We start from the raw sequence: 18,755 nt of genomic DNA, 5'->3' as shown, positions 1-18,755 counted from the left end.
GAAAGGATTAAATGACTCAAGGATTGAAATTTTTGAACATGAAACCTACCAAGGGTTTGATTACATATTATATATAATGTGTAATATTTACTATATTATATAGCATATAATTACTATATTTTATTCCTTAAAATATATGTTATATATTTAAAAAAAATATAAGATCTATATTATATACTTAAAAATTTTATAATATATTTATGTATTTAAAATATATTTTATTTAAAAATTTAAATATTTTAATATATATTTAAAATATATTAAATAATTATATATTATTTTAAATGGTAAATATTTAAATATATTTCAAATATATTTTATTAATATTTCGAATATATATTTATATATATTTTATGTATAGTATTTATATATTTTATATATAACCTACCAAGGGTTTGATTATATATTTAATCATATATTTTTATATGATTATAAATTTATATATATAGATAAGTATTTATATATATAATAAATATTTATTTACATATATATGTAATCTTTCTTATAGTTGTCCTTTCTTTGGCCCAGGATGGGAGGATGGAGGGGCAGCTGCTTCTCTCTACCATTTCCCATGTGCCTCTACCCTATGCTCAATCCTAGCTGTTGGAGCTATTCTTATCCCATACCTGGGCATATGAGAACTCTTCTCACTGCATTTTATACCCTTATGCCTGTTTGTCCGTATATATGGAAATTGTAAAAAGGAAGCCCCACTGTGTGGTGACTGCTGTCCAAATGCATGTGGTCAGTCAGTTGGTGTCTGTTTGATATTTCTTCTCTGAGAATAAAGGCAGTATATTAGTATGTTATTCTGGAATATTTTTTTATCACAAGTGAAAGAAAAAATGTGTAAACAAGAGGAATGATGTCACTTTGGAATTCTAAATTCTTGGATACAGGATTTTTCATCTTAGGAAACTATATGTTCTAGGAGAGCAGATTTGTTTATTTTGTTGCTTCCTCCCCTTAGACATTAGGCATAGAGTTCAATGTTTTGAATTGAGTTACATTCTGATATGTAGTAGAAATAAATATCTTCTTGATGCTTTAAAAATGTATATGGGTTTTCTATCTGTTGATTAGGAGGATAGCTACATGTTTATCGTGTGATATTTATTTAAAATATTTTATTTATTTATTTATTTATTTATTTATTTATTTATTTATTTATTTTTAAAGACTTTATTTATTTATTCATGAGAGATACACACAGAGAGAGGGAAAGGGAGGAGAAGCAGGCTCCATGCAGGGAGCATGATGTGGGACTCTTTTCTGGGACTTCATACCTGGACTCTAGGATCATGCCCTAAGTTGAAGCCCATCACTCAACCACTATGCCATCTAGGCGTCCCTAAAGATATTATTTATTTGAGAGAGAGAGGGCATTAAGGGCAGGGGCAGAGGGAGAGGGAGAAGCAGATCCCCAGGGAGTTTGATGTGGGGCTGGATCTCAGGACCTGGGATCATCACCTGAGCTGAAGGCAGATGTTTAACTGACTGAGCCACCCAAGTGCCCCTTTATTTTTTTAGAATTGTGTAGAGAGCCAATCATTTAAAAAATTTCTTTAATTAATTAATTAATTAATTTTTTAAAAGCAGCTTCTGTTGGTTTGACATTCTGTACTTTGGAGATTTTTTCTCTTTGTCAAAGTACTTTATGATCAGTCAGCTTTTATGTTTAAAGTTCAATATACTTAGTAATAAACAGAGTAAATGGTTTAAAAGGAAATGTATGCTCTCCTAAATTTCAAATAAACAAACAAACAGGAAGCTACATGTTTGCAACTAAATTTTCTAAAGTGGCCAATTATTTTTGTAATTTCTTACAAAAGATTTTAAGCATGTCTGAATTTAGAACTATAAAAGACAAACACAATTATGATGCATATGCATTTGTGCATTTGTGTAAGAATAGTTGCTTGCCAAGCAATTAGCTTTGTGACTGGATATAGAATTGAATACTTATTCGTGTTTAATAGTACTAATATATAATCACTTATTCTCAAATATAGATGTAGTTATGCTCTATATTTTTTATACTGACAGAGATTATAACTCATAAATAGATTTTAGCCCAAGGTCCTTTTTTAGGTTGCCTACCTAGCATCATTTCCCCACAGACACAGTATAGAGTGAACATATTGTAGAACAGGAAGTTAAACTCAGAAATTGTCTAGTGGAAACTCCTCAATTTACAGATGATTAATTTTACCCAATTTTCCCAAACAGTATCTTTATTTTTTATACTTTTACATTAAAAAAGATGAAAATGATATCATTAAAATGATAGTAATTAATTAAAATGTAAAAAATGCCATTCAGTAATTGTTTCTTTCTCATTACTTTAGGTTAAGGTAAAATACATTAAATAACTAGGGTATTAGAGGTTGATAGAGACAAAAGAAATTATTTTAAGGAGGCTCTTGGACAAGTTTAAGGCTTTTAGAGTCTATTGACAATGATTGGTTCTTCATTATAACTATTTTTATTTCAAAATGTGTTATCATTCTTTTTCTTAGAGTATTTTGCTAATTCTGTTGCCAAATCATGTATAAACATATTTTTTTGCCATAAGAATTATGTTATGAAGATATAGGTGATTTTTATTGTTAAGGAAATAAAGTGTGGGAGAGAAAGGCAGAAGAACTTTGAAAATATGGCGTATGCACACATAAAAGAGATTAAACTGTGATTCTACAAATATTTATCTGGAATGAAGTCAATTTTATTTTGAACAGCTTCTACTGATGACCATCAATTGGCACTGTCAATCCAGTGGTAGCAGAAAAGGTGGGCAGAGACAGATGGAATCTTGCATTTATTTTATAGGTTGTAAACAAGTTGGAGGCTTGTAATTCAGCGTGTGCTTATTAATGTTATTTTACCTAAAGTGCAAGCACTTATATCCAATTGTCTAGAACAAGACTGTCCACCTGAGGCAGCACCTTTCCCAGGGGGCATTTTTAGTGTCATAATGACCAGGAGATGACACTGATAATAAGTGGGTACGGCTAGTCATTCTAAATAGTGCGGTGTGCAGTAAAAATCCTGCACATTGTTCTATCCAAAATGCCAGTAGCACTCTGTGATACTGTGTTTCATAAGAAATATATATTTGGTCTTTGTCCTTATTTCTGTAAGGGAGCTCCTAAAACTGTTGAAATTTCCTAAACGATGAAGTGATAAATGTTATGTTAATAAGGTGACTGTAAGGGTTGATTGCCAAGGAGGACCAACTATGTATTTAAAGGGTTCTAATTTTCAGTCCCACCCCTGACCTCCTGGAAGAGGCTGGAGGTTGAATCAGTTGCTAATGACCAATAATTAAATCAGTCATGACTATGTAATGAAGCTTTTTATAAAAACCCAGAAGCATGGGGTTTAGGGAGTTGGTTAACGGAGGTGCTGATTGAGTGGCAAACCTAGAGAAGGCATGGGGGCTCTGTACCACTTACCACATACCTTGCCTGATGAATTTGTTCCATCTGGATGCTCATCTGTGTCCTTTATCATATGCTTTTATAATAAACCAGTTGACCCTTGAATAACACAAGTTTGAGCTGCATGGATTAACTAACATGTTTTGCAAGTTTTTATTTAAATTAGTTTTTATTTATTTATTTTTTTTAAAAGATTTTATTTATTTATTCATGAAAGAGAGAGAGAGAGAGAGGCAGAGACACAGGCAGAGGGAGGAGCAGGCTCTATGCAGGGAGCCCGATGTGGGACTTGATCCCGCATCTCTGGGATCACACCCTGGGCTAAAGGCGGCACTAAACCGCTGGGCCACCGGGGCTGCCCTCCAGTTTTTATTTAAATCACAGTGTAATATTAGTTTCAGGTGTAGAATTTATATCACTTACACAAAATATCCAGTGCTCATCACAACAAATGCTGTCTTTAATATCTGCCACCTATTTAACCCATCCCCCCGCCACATACCTTCTAATAACCATCAGTTTGTTTTCTTAAGTTAAGAGTCTGTTTCCTGGTTTGCCTCCCTCTTTTTTTTCTCCCTATGTTACCTGTTTTGTTTCTTAAGTTTGACATATGGGGGCGCCTGGGTGGCTCAGTCAGTTAAGCGCCTGACTCTTGATTTTGGTTCAGGTCATGATCTCAGTGAGAGTCTGCTAGAGATTCTCTCTCTCCCTCTGCCTCTACCTCTCCCCCATCTCTAAAATAATAAATGGGGGGGGGAGGAGCAAGATGTCGGAAGAGTAGGGTCTCCAAATCACCTGTCTCCACCAAATTACCTAGAAAACCTTCCAATCATCCTGAAAATCTATCAATTCAGCCTGAGATTTAAAGAGAGACCAGCTGGAATGCTACAGTGAGAAGAGTTCGCGCTTCTATCAAGGTAGGAAGACGGGGAAAAAGAAATAAAGGAACAAAGGCCTCCAAGGGGGAGGGGCCCGCGAGGAGCCGGGCTGAGGCCGGGGTGAGTGTCCCCAGGACAGGAGAGCCCCGTCCCGGAGACGCAGGAGCTGCACCAACCTTCCCGGGCGGAAAGGGGCTCGTGGGGAGTGGGAGCAGGACCCAGGAGGGCGGGGATGCCCTCGGGCTCCCTGGGACAGTAACAGCAACTGCGCGCCCAGGAGAGTGCGCCGAGCTCCCTAAGGGCTGCAGCGCGCACGGCGGGACCCGGAGCAGCTCGGGGGGCTCGGGGGCGGCTCCGCGGAGGGGGCTGCGCGATTCGAGGAGCAGCTCGGAGGGGCTCGGGCAGAGGAAGAGGCTCCGTGCGGAGGGGGCTGCGCGGTTCCAGGAGCAGCTCGGAGGGACTTGGGCGGCGGCTCCGCAGAGGGGGCTGCGGGGCGGGAGCGCGAATCCAACAGCGCAGGCTCCGGAGCACAGGGCGCCGGGACACAGCCCAGGATCCCGCCTCCCCCGGGACAGGCAGAGGCCGGGAGGGCCCAGGACAGCAAGGACGCTCCTGCCCCAGCTGAGCAGATCAGCGGCCCTGCCGGGAGCCTCCAGGCCCTGCAGACGGAGTTCCTGCCGGAGCTGAATCCAGGTTTCCAGAGCTGCCCCGCCACTGGGGCTGTTCCTCCTGCGGCCTCACGGGGCAAACAACCCCCACTGAGCCCTGCACCAGGCAGGGGCACAGCAGCTCCCCCAACTGCTAACACCTGAAAATCAGCACAACAGGCCCCTCCCCCAGAAGACCAGCTAGACGGACAACTTCCAGGAGAAGCCAAGGGACTTAAAGTACACAGAATCAGAAGATACTCCCCCGTGGTTCTTTTTTTGTTTTTGTTTTTGTTGTTTTGTTTTGTTTTGCTTTTTGATTTGTTTCCTTCCCCCACCCCCTTTTTTTCTCCTTTCTTTTTCTTTCTCTTTTTCTTCTTTTTGTTTTTTGTTTTTTTTCTTCCCTTTTTTTCTTTCTCTTTTCTTTCCTTCTTTCTCTCCTCTCTTTTTCTCTTTTTCCCAATACAACTTGCTTTTGGCCACTCTGCACTGAGCAAAATGACTAGAAGGAAAACCTCACCTCAAAAGAAAGAATCAGAAACAGTCCTCTCTCCCACAGAGTTACAAAATCTGGATTACAATTCAATGTCAGAAAGCCAATTCAGAAGCACTATTATACAGCTACTGGTGGCTCTAGAAAAAAGTATAAAGGACTCAAGAGACTTCATGACTGCAGAATTTAGAGCTAATCAGGCAGAAATTAAAAACCAATTGAATGAGATGCAATCCAAACTAGAAGTCCTAACGACGAGGGTTAACGAGGTGGAAGAACGAGTGAGTGACCTAGAAGACAAGTTGACAGCAAAGAGGGAAACTGAGGAAAAAAGAGACAAACAATTAAAAGACCATGAAGATAGATTAAGGGAAATAAACGACAGCCTGAGAAAGAAAAACCTACGTTTAATTGGGGTTCCCGAGGGCGCCGAAAGGGCCAGAGGGCCAGAATATGTATTTGAACAAATTCTAGCTGAAAACTTTCCTAATCTGGGAAGGGAAACAGGCATTCAGATCCAGGAAATAGAGAGCTCCCCCCTTAAAATCAATAAAAACCGTTCAACACCTCGACATTTAATAGTGAAGCTTGCAAATTCCAAAGATAAGGAGAAGATCCTTAAAGCAGCAAGAGACAAGAAATCCCTGACTTTTATTGGGAGGAGTATTAGGGTAACAGCAGACCTCTCCACAGAGACCTGGCAGGCCAGAAAGGGCTGGCAGGATATATTCAGGGTCCTAAATGAGAAGAACATGCAACCAAGAATACTTTATCCAGCAAGGCTCTCATTCAAAATGGAAGGAGAGATAAAGAGCTTCCAAGACAGGCAGCAACTAAAAGAATATGTGACCTCCAAACCAGCTCTGCAAGAAATTTTAAGGGGGCCTCTTAAAATTCCCCTTTAAGAAGAAGTTCAGTGGAACATTCCACAAAAACAAGGACTGAATAGATATCATGATGACACTAAACTCATATCTCTCAATAGTAACTCTGAATGTGAACGGGCTTAATGACCCCATCAAAAGGCGCAGGGTTTCAGACTGGATAAAAAAGCAGGACCCATCTATTTGCTGTCTACAAGAGACTCATTTTAGACAGAAGGACACCTACAGCCTGAAAATAAAAGGTTGGAGAACCATTTACCATTCGAATGGTCCTCAAAAGAAAGCAGGAGTAGCCATCCTTATATCAGATAAACTAAAATTTACCCCAAAGACTGTAGTGAGAGATGAAGAGGGACACTATATCATACTTAAAGGATCTATTCAACAAGAGGACTTAACAATCCTCAATATATATGCCCCGAATGTGGGAGCTGCCAAATATATAAATCAATTATTAACCAAAGTGAAGAAATACTTAGATAATAATACACTTATACTTGGTGACTTCAATCTAGCTCTTTCTATACTCGATAGGTCTTCTAAGCACAACATCTCCAAAGAAACGAGAGCTTTAAATGATACACTGGACCAGATGGATTTCACAGATATCTACAGAACTTTACATCCAAACTCAACTGAATACACATTCTTCTCAAGCGCACATGGAACTTTCTCCAGAATAGACCACATATTGGGTCACAAATCGGGTCTGAACCAATACCAAAAGATTGGGATTGTCCCCTGCATATTCTCAGATCATAATGCCTTGAAATTAGAACTAAATCACAACAAGAAGTTTGGAAGGACCTCAAACACGTGGAGGTTAAGGACCATCCTGCTAAAAGATAAAAGGGTCAACCAGGAAATTAAGGAAGAATTAAAAAGATTCATGGAAACTAATGAGAATGAAGATACAACCGTTCAAAATCTTTGGGATGCAGCAAAAGCAGTCCTAAGGGGGAAATACATCGCAATACAAGCATCCATTCAAAAACTGGAAAGAACTCAAATACAAAAGCTAACCTTACACATAAAGGAGCTAGAGAAAAAACAGCAAATAGATCCTACACGCAAGAGAAGAAGGGAGTTAATAAAGATTCGAGCAGAACTCAACGAAATCGAGACCAGAAGAACTGTGGAACAGATCAACAGAACCAGGAGTTGGTTCTTTGAAAGAATTAATAAGATAGATAAACCATTAGCCAGCCTTATTAAAAAGAAGAGAGAGAAGACTCAAATTAATAAAATTATGAATGAGAAAGGAGAGATCACTACCAACACCAAGGAAATACAAACGATTTTAAAAACATATTATGAACAGCTATACGCCAATAAATTAGGCAATCTAGAAGAAATGGACGCATTCCTGGAAAGCCACAAACTACCAAAACTGGAACAGGAAGAAATAGAAAACCTGAACAGGCCAATAACCAGGGAGGAAATTGAAGCAGTCATCAAAAACCTCCCAAGACACAAGAGTCCAGGGCCAGATGGCTTCCCAGGGGAATTTTATCAAACGTTTAAAGAAGAAACCATACCTATTCTCCTAAAGCTGTTTGGAAAGATAGAAAGAGATGGAGTACTTCCAAATTCGTTCTATGAGGCCAGCATCACCTTAATTCCAAAACCAGACAAAGACCCCACCAAAAAGGAGAATTACAGACCAATATCCCTGATGAACATGGATGCAAAAATTCTCAACAAGATACTGGCCAATAGGATCCAACAGTACATTAAGAAAATTATTCACCACGACCAAGTAGGATTTATCCCTGGGACACAAGGCTGGTTCAACACCCGTAAAACAATCAATGTGATTCATCATATCAGCAAGAGAAAAACCAAGAACCATATGATCCTCTCATTGGATGCAGAGAAAGCATTTGACAAAATACAGCATCCATTCCTGATCAAAACTCTTCAGTGTAGGGATAGAGGGAACATTCCTCGACATCTTAAAAGCCATCTATGAAAAGCCCACAGCAAATATCATTCTCAATGGGGAAGCACTGGGAGCCTTTCCCCTAAGATCAGGAACAAGACAGGGATGTCCACTCTCACCACTGCTGTTCAACATAGTACTGGAAGTCCTAGCCTCAGCAATCAGACAACAAAAAGACATTAAAGGCATTCAAATTGGCAAAGAAGAAGTCAAACTCTCCCTCTTCGCCGATGACATGATACTCTACATAGAAAACCCCAAAGTCTCCCCCCCAAGATTGCTAGAACTCATACAGCAATTCGGTAGCGTGGCAGGATACAAAATCAATGCCCAGAAGTCAGTGGCATTTCTATACACTAACAATGAGACTGAAGAAAAAGAAATTAAGGAGTCAATCCCATTTACAATTGCACCCAAAAGCATAAGATACCTAGGAATAAACCTAACCAAAGATGTAAAGGATCTATACCCTCAAAACTATAGAACACTTCTGAAAGAAATTGAGGAAGACACAGAGATGGAAAAATATTCCATGCTCATGGATTGGCAGAATTAATATTGTGAAAATGTCAATGTTACCCAGGGCAATATACACGTTTAATGCAATCCCTATCAAAATACCATGGACTTTCTTCAGAGAGTTAGAACAAATTATTTTAAGATTTGTGTGGAATCAGAAAAGACCCCGAATAGCCAGGGGAATTTTAAAAAAGAAAACCATATCTGGGGGCATCACAATGCCAGATTTCAGGTTGTACTACAAAGCTGTGGTCATCAAGACAGTGTGGTACTGGCACAAAAACAGACACATAGATCAGTGGAACAGAAGAGAGAATCCAGAAGTGGACCCTGAACTTTATGGTCAACTAATATTCGATAAAGGAGGAAAGACTATCCATTGGAAGAAAGACAGTCTCTTCAATAAATGGTGCGGGAAAATTGGACATCCACATGCAGAAGAATGAAACTAGACCACTCTCTTGCACCATACACAAAGATAAACTCAAAATGGTTGAAAGATCTAAACGTGAGACAAGATTCCATCAAAATCCTAGAGGAGAACACAGGCAACACCCTTTTTGAACTCGGCCACAGTAACTTCTTGCAAGATACATCCACAAAGGCAAAAGAAACAAAAGCAAAAATGAACTATTGGGACTTCATCAAGATAAGAAGCTTTTGCGCGGCAAAGGATACAGTCAACAAAACTCAAAGACAACCTACAGAATGGGAGAAGATATTTGCAAATGACATATCAGATAAAGGGCTAGTTTCCAAGATCTATAAAGAACTTATTAAACTCAACACCAAAGAAACAAACAATCCAATCATGAAATGGGCAAAAGACATGAACAGAAATCTCACAGAGGAAGACATAGACATGGCCAACATGCATATGAGAAAATGCTCTGCATCACTTGCCATCAGGGAAATACAAATCAAAACCACAATGAGATCCCACCTCACACCGGTGAGAATGGGGAAAATTAACAAGGCAGGAAACCACAAATGTTGGAGAGGATGCGGAGAAAAGGGGACCCTCTTACACTGTTGGTGGGAATGTGAACTGGTGCAGCCACTCTGGAAAACTGTGTGGAGGTTCCTCAAACAGTTAAAAATATACCTGCCCTACAGACCCAGCAATTGCACTGTTGGGGATTTACCCCAAAGATACAAATGCAATGAAACGCCGGGACACCTGCACCCCGATGTTTATAGCAGCAATGGCCACAATAGCCAAACTGTGGAAGGAGCCTCGGTGTCCAACGAAAGATAAATGGATAAAGAAGATGTGGTTTATGTATACAATGGAATATTACTCAGCTATTAGAAATGACAAATACCCACCATTTGCTTCAACATGGATGGAACTGGAGGGTATTATGCTGAGTGAAGTCAGTCGGAGAAGGACAAACATTATATGTTCTCATTCATTTGGGGAATATAAATAATAGTGAAAGGGAATATAAGAGAAGGGAGAAGAAATGTGTGGGAAATATCAGAAAGGGAGACAGAACATAAAGACTCCTAACTCTGGGAAATGAACTAGGGGTGGTGGAAGGGGAGGAGGGCGGGGGGTGGGAGTGAATGGGTGACGGGCACTGGGGGTTATTCTGTATGTTAGTAAATTGAACACCAATAAAAAATAAAATTAAAATAAAATATAATAATAAATGAATAAATCTTTAAAAGAATTACACATATGAGTGAAATCAGTTGGTATTTGTCGTTCTCTGAGTGACTTATTTCATTTAGCATAACACTCTGGCTCCATCCATGTTGTTGCAATTGGCAAGATTTCATTCTTTTTGATGATTTCATTCTTTATACTCATTCTTTATATACATATATTACACACACACACACACACACCATATCTTCTTTATCCATTCTTCAATGGATGGACATTTGGTCTCTTCCCGTAACACAGCTATAAACATCAGGTGTATCCCTTTGAGTCAGTATTTTGTATCCTTTGGGTAAATACCTAGTAATGCAACTGCTGGATCAAAGGGTAGTTCTATTTTTAGCTTTTTGAGGAACCTCCGTACTGTTTTCCAGAGTGGCTGCACCAGTTTGCATTCCTGTCTTCAGTGTAAGAGGGTTTCTCCTTTCTCCACATCCTTGCCAATACCTGTTGTCTCCTGTGTTGTTCATTTTAGCCATTCTCACAGGTATGAGTAGGTATCTCATTGTAGTTTTGATTTGCATTTCCCTGATGATGAGTAATGTTGAGCATCTTTTCATGTGCATGTTAGCTATCTGGATGTCTTCTTTGGAAAAATGTCTATTCGTGTCTTCTGATCTTTCTTAACTGGAGTATTTGTTTTCTGGGTATTGCGTTTGGTAAATTCTTTTATAGATTTTGGATACTAACCTTTTATCAGATATGTTATTTGCAGATGTTTTCTCCTGTTCCAAAGGTTGCCTTTTAAGTTTTGTTGTTTGTTTCCTTCCCCATGTAGAAGCCTTTTAATTTGATGAAATTCTAATAGTACATTTTTGCTTTTCTTTTCCTTGCCTCAGGAAACATCTAGTAAGAAGTTGCTCTGGCCCATATCAAAGAGGTTACTACCTGTGTTCCCCTGTAGGATTTTGATGGTTTCCTGTCTTATGTGAAGATCTTCCATCCATTTTGAATTAATTTTTGTGTATGGCATGAGGAAGTGGTCTGGTTTCATTCTTCTGCATGTTGCTGTCCAGTTTGTTGAAGAGACTTTTTTTTTCTATGGGACATTCTTTCCTGCTTCCTCAAAAATTAGTTGACCATAGAGTTGTGGGTCCATTTCTGGGTTTTCTGTTCTGTGCTATTGATCTGTATCTGTTTTTTTGTGCTAGTACCATACTCTTTTGGTCACTATAGCTTGGTAATATAACTTGAAATCTGGAACTGTGATGCCTCCAGGTTTGCTTGTCTTTTTCAAAATTGTTTTGGCTATTCAAAGTCTGCTGTGGTTCCATACAAATTTTAGGATTGTTTGTTATGTGAAAAATGCTAGTGATATTTTGTTAGGGATTGCATCAAATGTATAGATTGCTTTGGGTAATATAGACATTTTAACAATGTTTGTTCTGCCAATCCATGAGCATGGGATGTTTTTCCACTTCTTTGTGTCATTTTCAATTTCTTTCATAAGTGTTCTATAATTTTCAGAATACAGATCTTTTACCTCTTTGGTTAGGTTTACTCCTAGGTATCTTACGGTTTTTGAAAAAGTGGTAAATGGGATTGATTACTTTTTTTGGGGGGGGATTGATTTCTTGATTTCTCTTTCTGCGGCTTCATTATTGGTGTATAGAAATTCAACAGAGTTCTGCATGTTGATTTTGTAGCCTGTGACTGCTGAGTTCACGTATCATTTCTAGCAATTTTTGGTGGAGTCTTTTGGATTTTCTACTCTTCTGCAAAGAAGAATAGTACTTCTTCTTTGCTGTATTTTTCTTTGCTGATTTAGATATCTTTTATTTCTTTTTGTTTTTGGATTGCTGAGGCTAGGACTTCCAGTGCTAGGTTAAATAGCAATGATGAGAGTGGACATTTCTGTCTTGTTCCTGACCATAGATAAAAGCTCTGTTTTTCACATTGAGGATGATATTAGCTGTGGGTCTTTTGTATATGGCCTTTATGATGTTGAGGTATGTTCCATCTAGCCCTACTTTGTTGAGGGTTTTTTTTTTTTTTAGATCAAGAATGCATGCTGTATTTTGTCAAATGCTTTTTCTGCATCTATTGAGATTATATGGTTCCTATCCTTTTATTAAAGTGGTGTATCACATTGATTGATTTGGGAATAGTGAACCACACTTGCAGTCCAGGAGTAAATCCTACTTGTTCATGGTGAATGATTTTTTTAATTATCTGTTGGATTTGAATAGCTAGTATTTTGTTGAGAATTTTTGCATCCATGTTCATTAGGGATATTGGTCTATAATTCTCCTTTCATGGTGTCTTTGGTTTTGGAACCAAGGTAATGCTGGCCTTGTAGAATGAGTTTTCCTTCCATTTCTCCTTTTTGGAACAGTTTGAGAATAATCAGTATTCACTCTTCTTTAAATGTTTGGTAGAATTTCCCTGGGAAGTCACATGGCCCTGGACGTCTGTTTGTTAGGAGATTCTTGATTACTGATTAAATTCCTTTGCTGGTTTTTGGTCTGTTCAAGTTTTCCATTTCTTTCTGTTTCAGTTTTTGGTAAGCTTATGTTTCTAGGAAAGTATCCATTTCTTTCAGATTGCCAATGTGTTGGCATATAATTTTTAATAATATTCTTTTATAATTGATTGTATATCTGTGGGGTTGGTTGTTATTTCTCCTCTCTCCTTTGTGATTTTATTTATTTGAGTCCTTTCTCTTTTGTTTTTAAGAAGTCTGGCTAGGGATTTGTCAGTTTTATTTATTTTTTTAAAAAAACAATGTCTGGTTTCATTAATCTGTTTTACTGTTCTTTTAGCTTCTATATAATTTACTTCTGCTCTAATCTTTATTATTTCCCTTCTTCTGCTGGATTTAGGCTTCATTTGTTGTTCTTTACCTAGATCCTTTAGGTGTATGGTTAGGTTGTTTATTTGCAATTTTCTTGCTTCTTGAGGTGGCTCTGTATTGTAATCATCTTCCCTCTTATGACTGCTTTTGCTGCATCCCAAAAGTTATGGACCTTTATATTTTCATTTTCATTAGTTTTCACGTATTTTAAAATTTCTTCTTTAATTTTCTGGTTGACCTGCTCATTCTTTGTAGCATGTTATTTAACCTTCATATTTGTGGTCTTTCCAGATTTTTCTTGTGATTGACTTCATATTTCATAGCTTTGAGGTCAGAAAAGATGCATTGTATCATCTCAGTCTTTTTGTACTTGATTTTGCCTGATTTTTTAAAAAAATCTATTTTGTGATCTATTCTGGAGAATGTCCCATGTGCACTTGAAAAAAGGTGTATTTTGCTGCTTTAGTATGAAATGTTCTGGAAATAACTGTTAAGTCCATCTGGTTAAGTGTGTCATTCTAAGCCATTGTTTCCTTGTTGATTTTCTGCTTAGATTATCTGTCTATTGCTGTGAGTGAGGTATTAAAGTCCCCTACTATTATTGTATTATTATCCATGAATTCTTTGTTATTGTTAATTGATTTATATATTTGGGTACTCCCAAGTTAGGGGCATAAATATTTACAATTTTTAGATCTTCTTGATGGATAGATCCCTTTATTATGATATAATGCCCTTCTTTATCCAATTTTATAGTCTTTGTTTTAAAATCTAGTTTGTTCGATTTAAGTATGGCTACTCAAGCTTTCTTTTAACGTCCATTAACATGGTAGTTAGTTCTCCATTCCCTCATTTCCAATCTGCAGGTGTCTTTAGGTCTAAAATGAACCTCTTGAAAGCAGCATTTAGATGGATCTTGCTTTTTTTCTTTTTAAATCTGTTCCAATACCCTATGTCTTATGATTGGAGTATTTAGACCATTCATTCAGAATGAATATTGAAAGATACGAATTTAATATCATTATGTTGTAGAGTTGCTATTTTTAGTGATGTTTTCTGGCCCTTTCTAGTCTTTGTTGCTTTCGGTCTTTCCTTCCCAAAGAATCTCCTTTAATATTTCCTGCAAAGCTTGTTTAGTGGTTAAAAACTCCTTTTTTTTTTTTTTTTCCTGTCTGGGAAACTCTTTATCTCTCCTATTCTGAATGATAGCCTTGCTGAATGGAGTACTATTGGCTGTAGGTATTTCCCCTTCTGCATGTTGACTATATCATGCCACTTTCTTCTGGCTTGCCAAATTTCTGTGGAGAACTATGCTGCTAGCCTTATGGGTCTTCCCTTTTAAGTTAGGGACTTCTTTGTCATTTTGCTTTTGGGACTTTACCACTGTATTTTGCAAATTTAACAACAAATGTCTTGATGTTGGCATGCTTTGCTTTGTTGATGTTGATGGGAATTCTCTGTGCCTTCTGGATTCGAATGTTTGTTTCCTTCCCTAGATTAGGGAAGTTTTCAGCTATTATTTCTTTTAGTAAACCTTCTACTCTTTTTTCTCTCTCTCCTTCTCTGAGACTCCTGTGATATGAATGTTATTATGTCTGACGGAGTCACTGAGTTCCTTAAGTCCACTCTCGTGATCTAGCATTCTTCTTTCTCTCTTTTATCAGCTTCATTATTTTCCATAAATCTATCTTCTATATCACTCATTCATTCCTTTGCTTCTTCTATCCTTTTAGTCATTACATCTATTTGGTTTTAAATCATTTTTCATTTTGGTCTGATTTTTTTTTTAGCTCTTTTATGTCTGTAGTAAGGGTATCCCTGATGTCTTCTATGCTTCTCCAGTTCTTTGTTTTTTTTTTTTTTTTAATTTAAATTTTATTTATTTATTTATTTATTTATTTATTTATTTATTTAGCTTCTCCAGTTCAACTAGTGTCCTTATCACTATTGCTTTAAATTCTGGATCAGGCATATTACTTTCAGTTAGATCTTTGATCACTACCTTTTCTTGTTCTTTATTTTGGGATGAATTCCTTCATCCTGGCATTTTGTTTAGGTCTCTGTATTCTGTATGGTAGAAAAGCCTATTATGTTTCCTGCTCCTGAGAGTATTGGCTTTATGAAGAAGAGCTTATATAGTATCCAGGGCCTGATGCTTCAGGAAGTGTCTATGATGTGTGCTGTGTGCACTCTGCTGCTATGTTTTAACTGTTTTATTGTTAGTCCTCAGCAGAGGTTCTCTTTGCCTGCAGTGCACAGTGTTTGGACCTTGGCCAGAGTGTGATAAGTTTTAACTAGATGTGCTCTGATCTGTTTGTTAAAAGAGATCTGATGCTATTTCCTCTAGAACTGAAGCTTTGTAGAACTCTATGGTCGGTAGACATGGTACATGTGAGGGTTTGTGTTGGTTTCTGGGGAAGGAGCAAAGCAGTAGCAGCAGAATTGCAAGGGGGCAGAATCTGGTGGAAACAGGTTAGGTAGCCAGTGTTAGCATTGTGCTGTTTACTGAAGTTGTTTTATGTTGATGGGAGGCCACTTCCTTTGTCCCTGGAGAGAGTACTCTGTTCCTCTCAGGGAATCATTCTCAGAAGAGTGAATAATTACCCTTCATGCATCCCAGGTGTTTTTCAGATTATTTTCATGATCTCTTTTTCTAGGTTTTTTTGCTTGCATGGAGCAGCAGAGTGCACTTTGGGCTCTATCCAGCCAAGTCTGCTGACTTAAAACTCTAGACTTTAAGGACCTCGTGTGGTGGGGACTGGTGCTGGTTTTCTGGGGGAGGGCTTCGCCACAGTGGGACTCATGCAGTCTTGACCAAGAATGACAGTTGCATCAGAGTGCAAGGGCATGGAATTTGGAACTAAGCAGGCTAAACAGCCAGTGTCCAGTTTAGCTGCCCTTAGCTGGTGTTTCTGAGCCTATGCTGGGGGTGAAGAAGGGAATTGGCACCCACCAGTTCTTTTGTCCCTGGAGAGGTGACTCTAAGAACACCAGCTCTCACAGATGCACTCTCTGTGTATGCCTTAGGCGATCCTCCAATGGTGTCATGTGCCCTAAGATTGCTTGTGGATTTTCTCTCCAGGAGTATGGCAGTGCCCTCAGGTGTCTATCCCAGGCAATCCCACCAACCTCTAAAACTTCTGTCCTTGAGCTCTGCTGATTGGAAAACTCACAAAAATAAGCCCCTTTCAGCTTCCTGAGCCGTTTCTACCCCAAACTGTTTCTGCACTTCCTATGTTCCTCGATGTGACCTCTTCTTTCCCTCTAGATATGCAGGTTGTTCTGTCAATCCTCAGGTCGATTTCTCAGGTAATTCAGAATGGTTTGAAGTTACCTAACTGTGTTCTAGGGAGGAGGCAAACCTAGGGTCCTCCTACTAAGCTGCCATTTTAGCTCCCCCCTCACTTATGTGCATTTTTTTCTTGACAAATATAGTATACAGTACTGTAAATATATTCTTCTTATAACATTTTCTTTTCTCTAACTTACTTTATTGTAAAAATACAGCGTGTAACATATATAACATAAAAATATGTTTTAATTGACTATTTTGTTATCAATAAGGCTTCTGGCAAATAGTAGGCTATTAGTTTAGTTTTGGGGGTATCAAGAGTTCTGCATGAATTTTCAACTGCACAGGGGTTTGGATGTGGGGGTGAGTGGTTCCCTTAACCTGCTATGAGCTTCTGTAACAAACTAGCCAAACCTGAACTTGGAAAGAGACATGGAAAGCTCCCATTACCGCCAAATTGGACGGAGCTGTGGGTAACCTGGGGATCTGCTATATGTGATTGGCATCTGAAGTAGGATGGGAGCAGTCTAATGGAACTAAGCCCTTAATCTGCAGGATCTAAGACCATCTCCAGGTAGTGTTAGAACTGACTTGAATTCTCAGACATCCTGCTGGTGTCTCCAGATTTGCTTGGTATTTTGAGAGAACCCCTTCCCATACACATTGGAATTCATTCCAGGAACTCATAATTTCATTCTCCCATTTCTTGCCCTCTTAAGGAACTCTGGTCTAGAGGATGTTTTCTTAAATATATAGTTCCTCAAGTTAGAGAAGCTATAGATAATCCCCAAGAAGTCATTAACATTCAAATTTCCCTATATCTTGATTTAAGAAACAAACTCTTATTTATAGGAAAACCTGCTTCTGCTTCTCATCTCTATTCTCTATCAATATCATCACAATTAGACTAAATTCCCAGAGGGAAACAATCATATGAGTTTGGTTCACCACTGCATTTTCATTGCCTATTTCAGTTCATGGCACATAGTTGGCATTCAAAACATAGTTGCTGAATGCCTGCCATTTACCCAGTAATTGAAGCATGAAAACCTTGCAGACATGTTTTATTCACTTGTTTCTTTATTTCTCCATATGTTATACTAATTCTAATGTTTCTTTTTATATCTAATACTTGCTGCTTATCTTTTATCCAGTACTCAACTCTAGCACTTATTACCTGTCTCCAAGACTACCACATTTACTATTAGAGTTCCATTCTCAAGTCTCTTATTATCTTAATTCCTCATTGTGTACTATAACAAAGTAAATCTTTATTTCACTCATATTTTTAATGGATTTTATTTTTTGAGTGGTTTTTACATTTACAGAAAAATTAAGCAGAAAGTAGAGTTTCCAAACGCTGTTTGCCTCTCTCTTCTGGATCTTATTAATACTTGCATAAGTGTTTTATATTTATTAAAATTAATTCGTCAATATAGGTATATTACTATTAACTGAAGTCTGTTGTTTATAATAGGTTTGTGTTAGGGTTTTTGACAAATGTATAAGGACATGTATTCACCATTACAGTATCATATAGAATATTTACTGTTCTAAACATTCCTTGGGTTTCACCTATTCTTCCTTCCTTCCCTAATCCCTGGTAACCACTGATCTTTTTACTATTTCTACAGCTTTGCCTTTTCAGAATGTTATATACTTGGAAAAATACAGTTTATAGGTTTTCCAAATTGACTTATTTCTCTTAGCAATGATGCATGTTATTTCATGGCATGATAGCTCATTTCCTTTTGTCACTGAATAATATTCATTGTATGGATGTGCTACCGTTTATCTCCTCAATTGAAGAATATTTTAGTTGCTTCCAAGTTTTAGCAATTATGAATAAAGCTGCTATAAATATTCATGTACTGGTTTTTGTGTGAATGTCAAGTTTTCAAATTACTTGGGTAAATACCAGAGTGCAATTGCTGTATTGTGTGGTAAGAGTATTTTTAGTTTTGTAAGAAACCACCAAACTGTCCTCCAAAGTGTCTGTACCGCTGCATTTACACCAGCAATGAATGAGAGTTCCTATTGCTCCAATCCTTGACAGCAATTTGTGTTGTTAGTATTTTGAATTTTAGCCACTCTAGTAGGTGTGTAGTGATATCTTGTATTTGTTTTGTTTTATTTTTTTAGAGAGACACACAGACACAAGTAGGGGGAGGTACAGAGGAAGAGGGAGAGAGAGAAT

At 37.9% G+C, this 18,755-nt stretch overlaps 1 protein-coding gene across 13 annotated transcripts in view; it reads left to right on the top strand.

The window, feature by feature from the left end:
- Positions 1-18,755, top strand: part of CNBD1 (cyclic nucleotide binding domain containing 1) — a 543,788-nt gene that overhangs the window by 64,861 nt on the left and 460,172 nt on the right. The gene's annotated exons all lie outside the window — the stretch shown is intronic.

This window comes from Canis aureus, chromosome 28 (genome assembly GCF_053574225.1).
Source record: "Canis aureus isolate CA01 chromosome 28, VMU_Caureus_v.1.0, whole genome shotgun sequence".
Classification (NCBI taxonomy): Eukaryota; Metazoa; Chordata; class Mammalia; order Carnivora; family Canidae; genus Canis; species Canis aureus.
The sequence above is the reverse complement of the archived record's forward strand: the minus strand, read 5'-3'. Positions and strand labels throughout refer to the sequence as shown.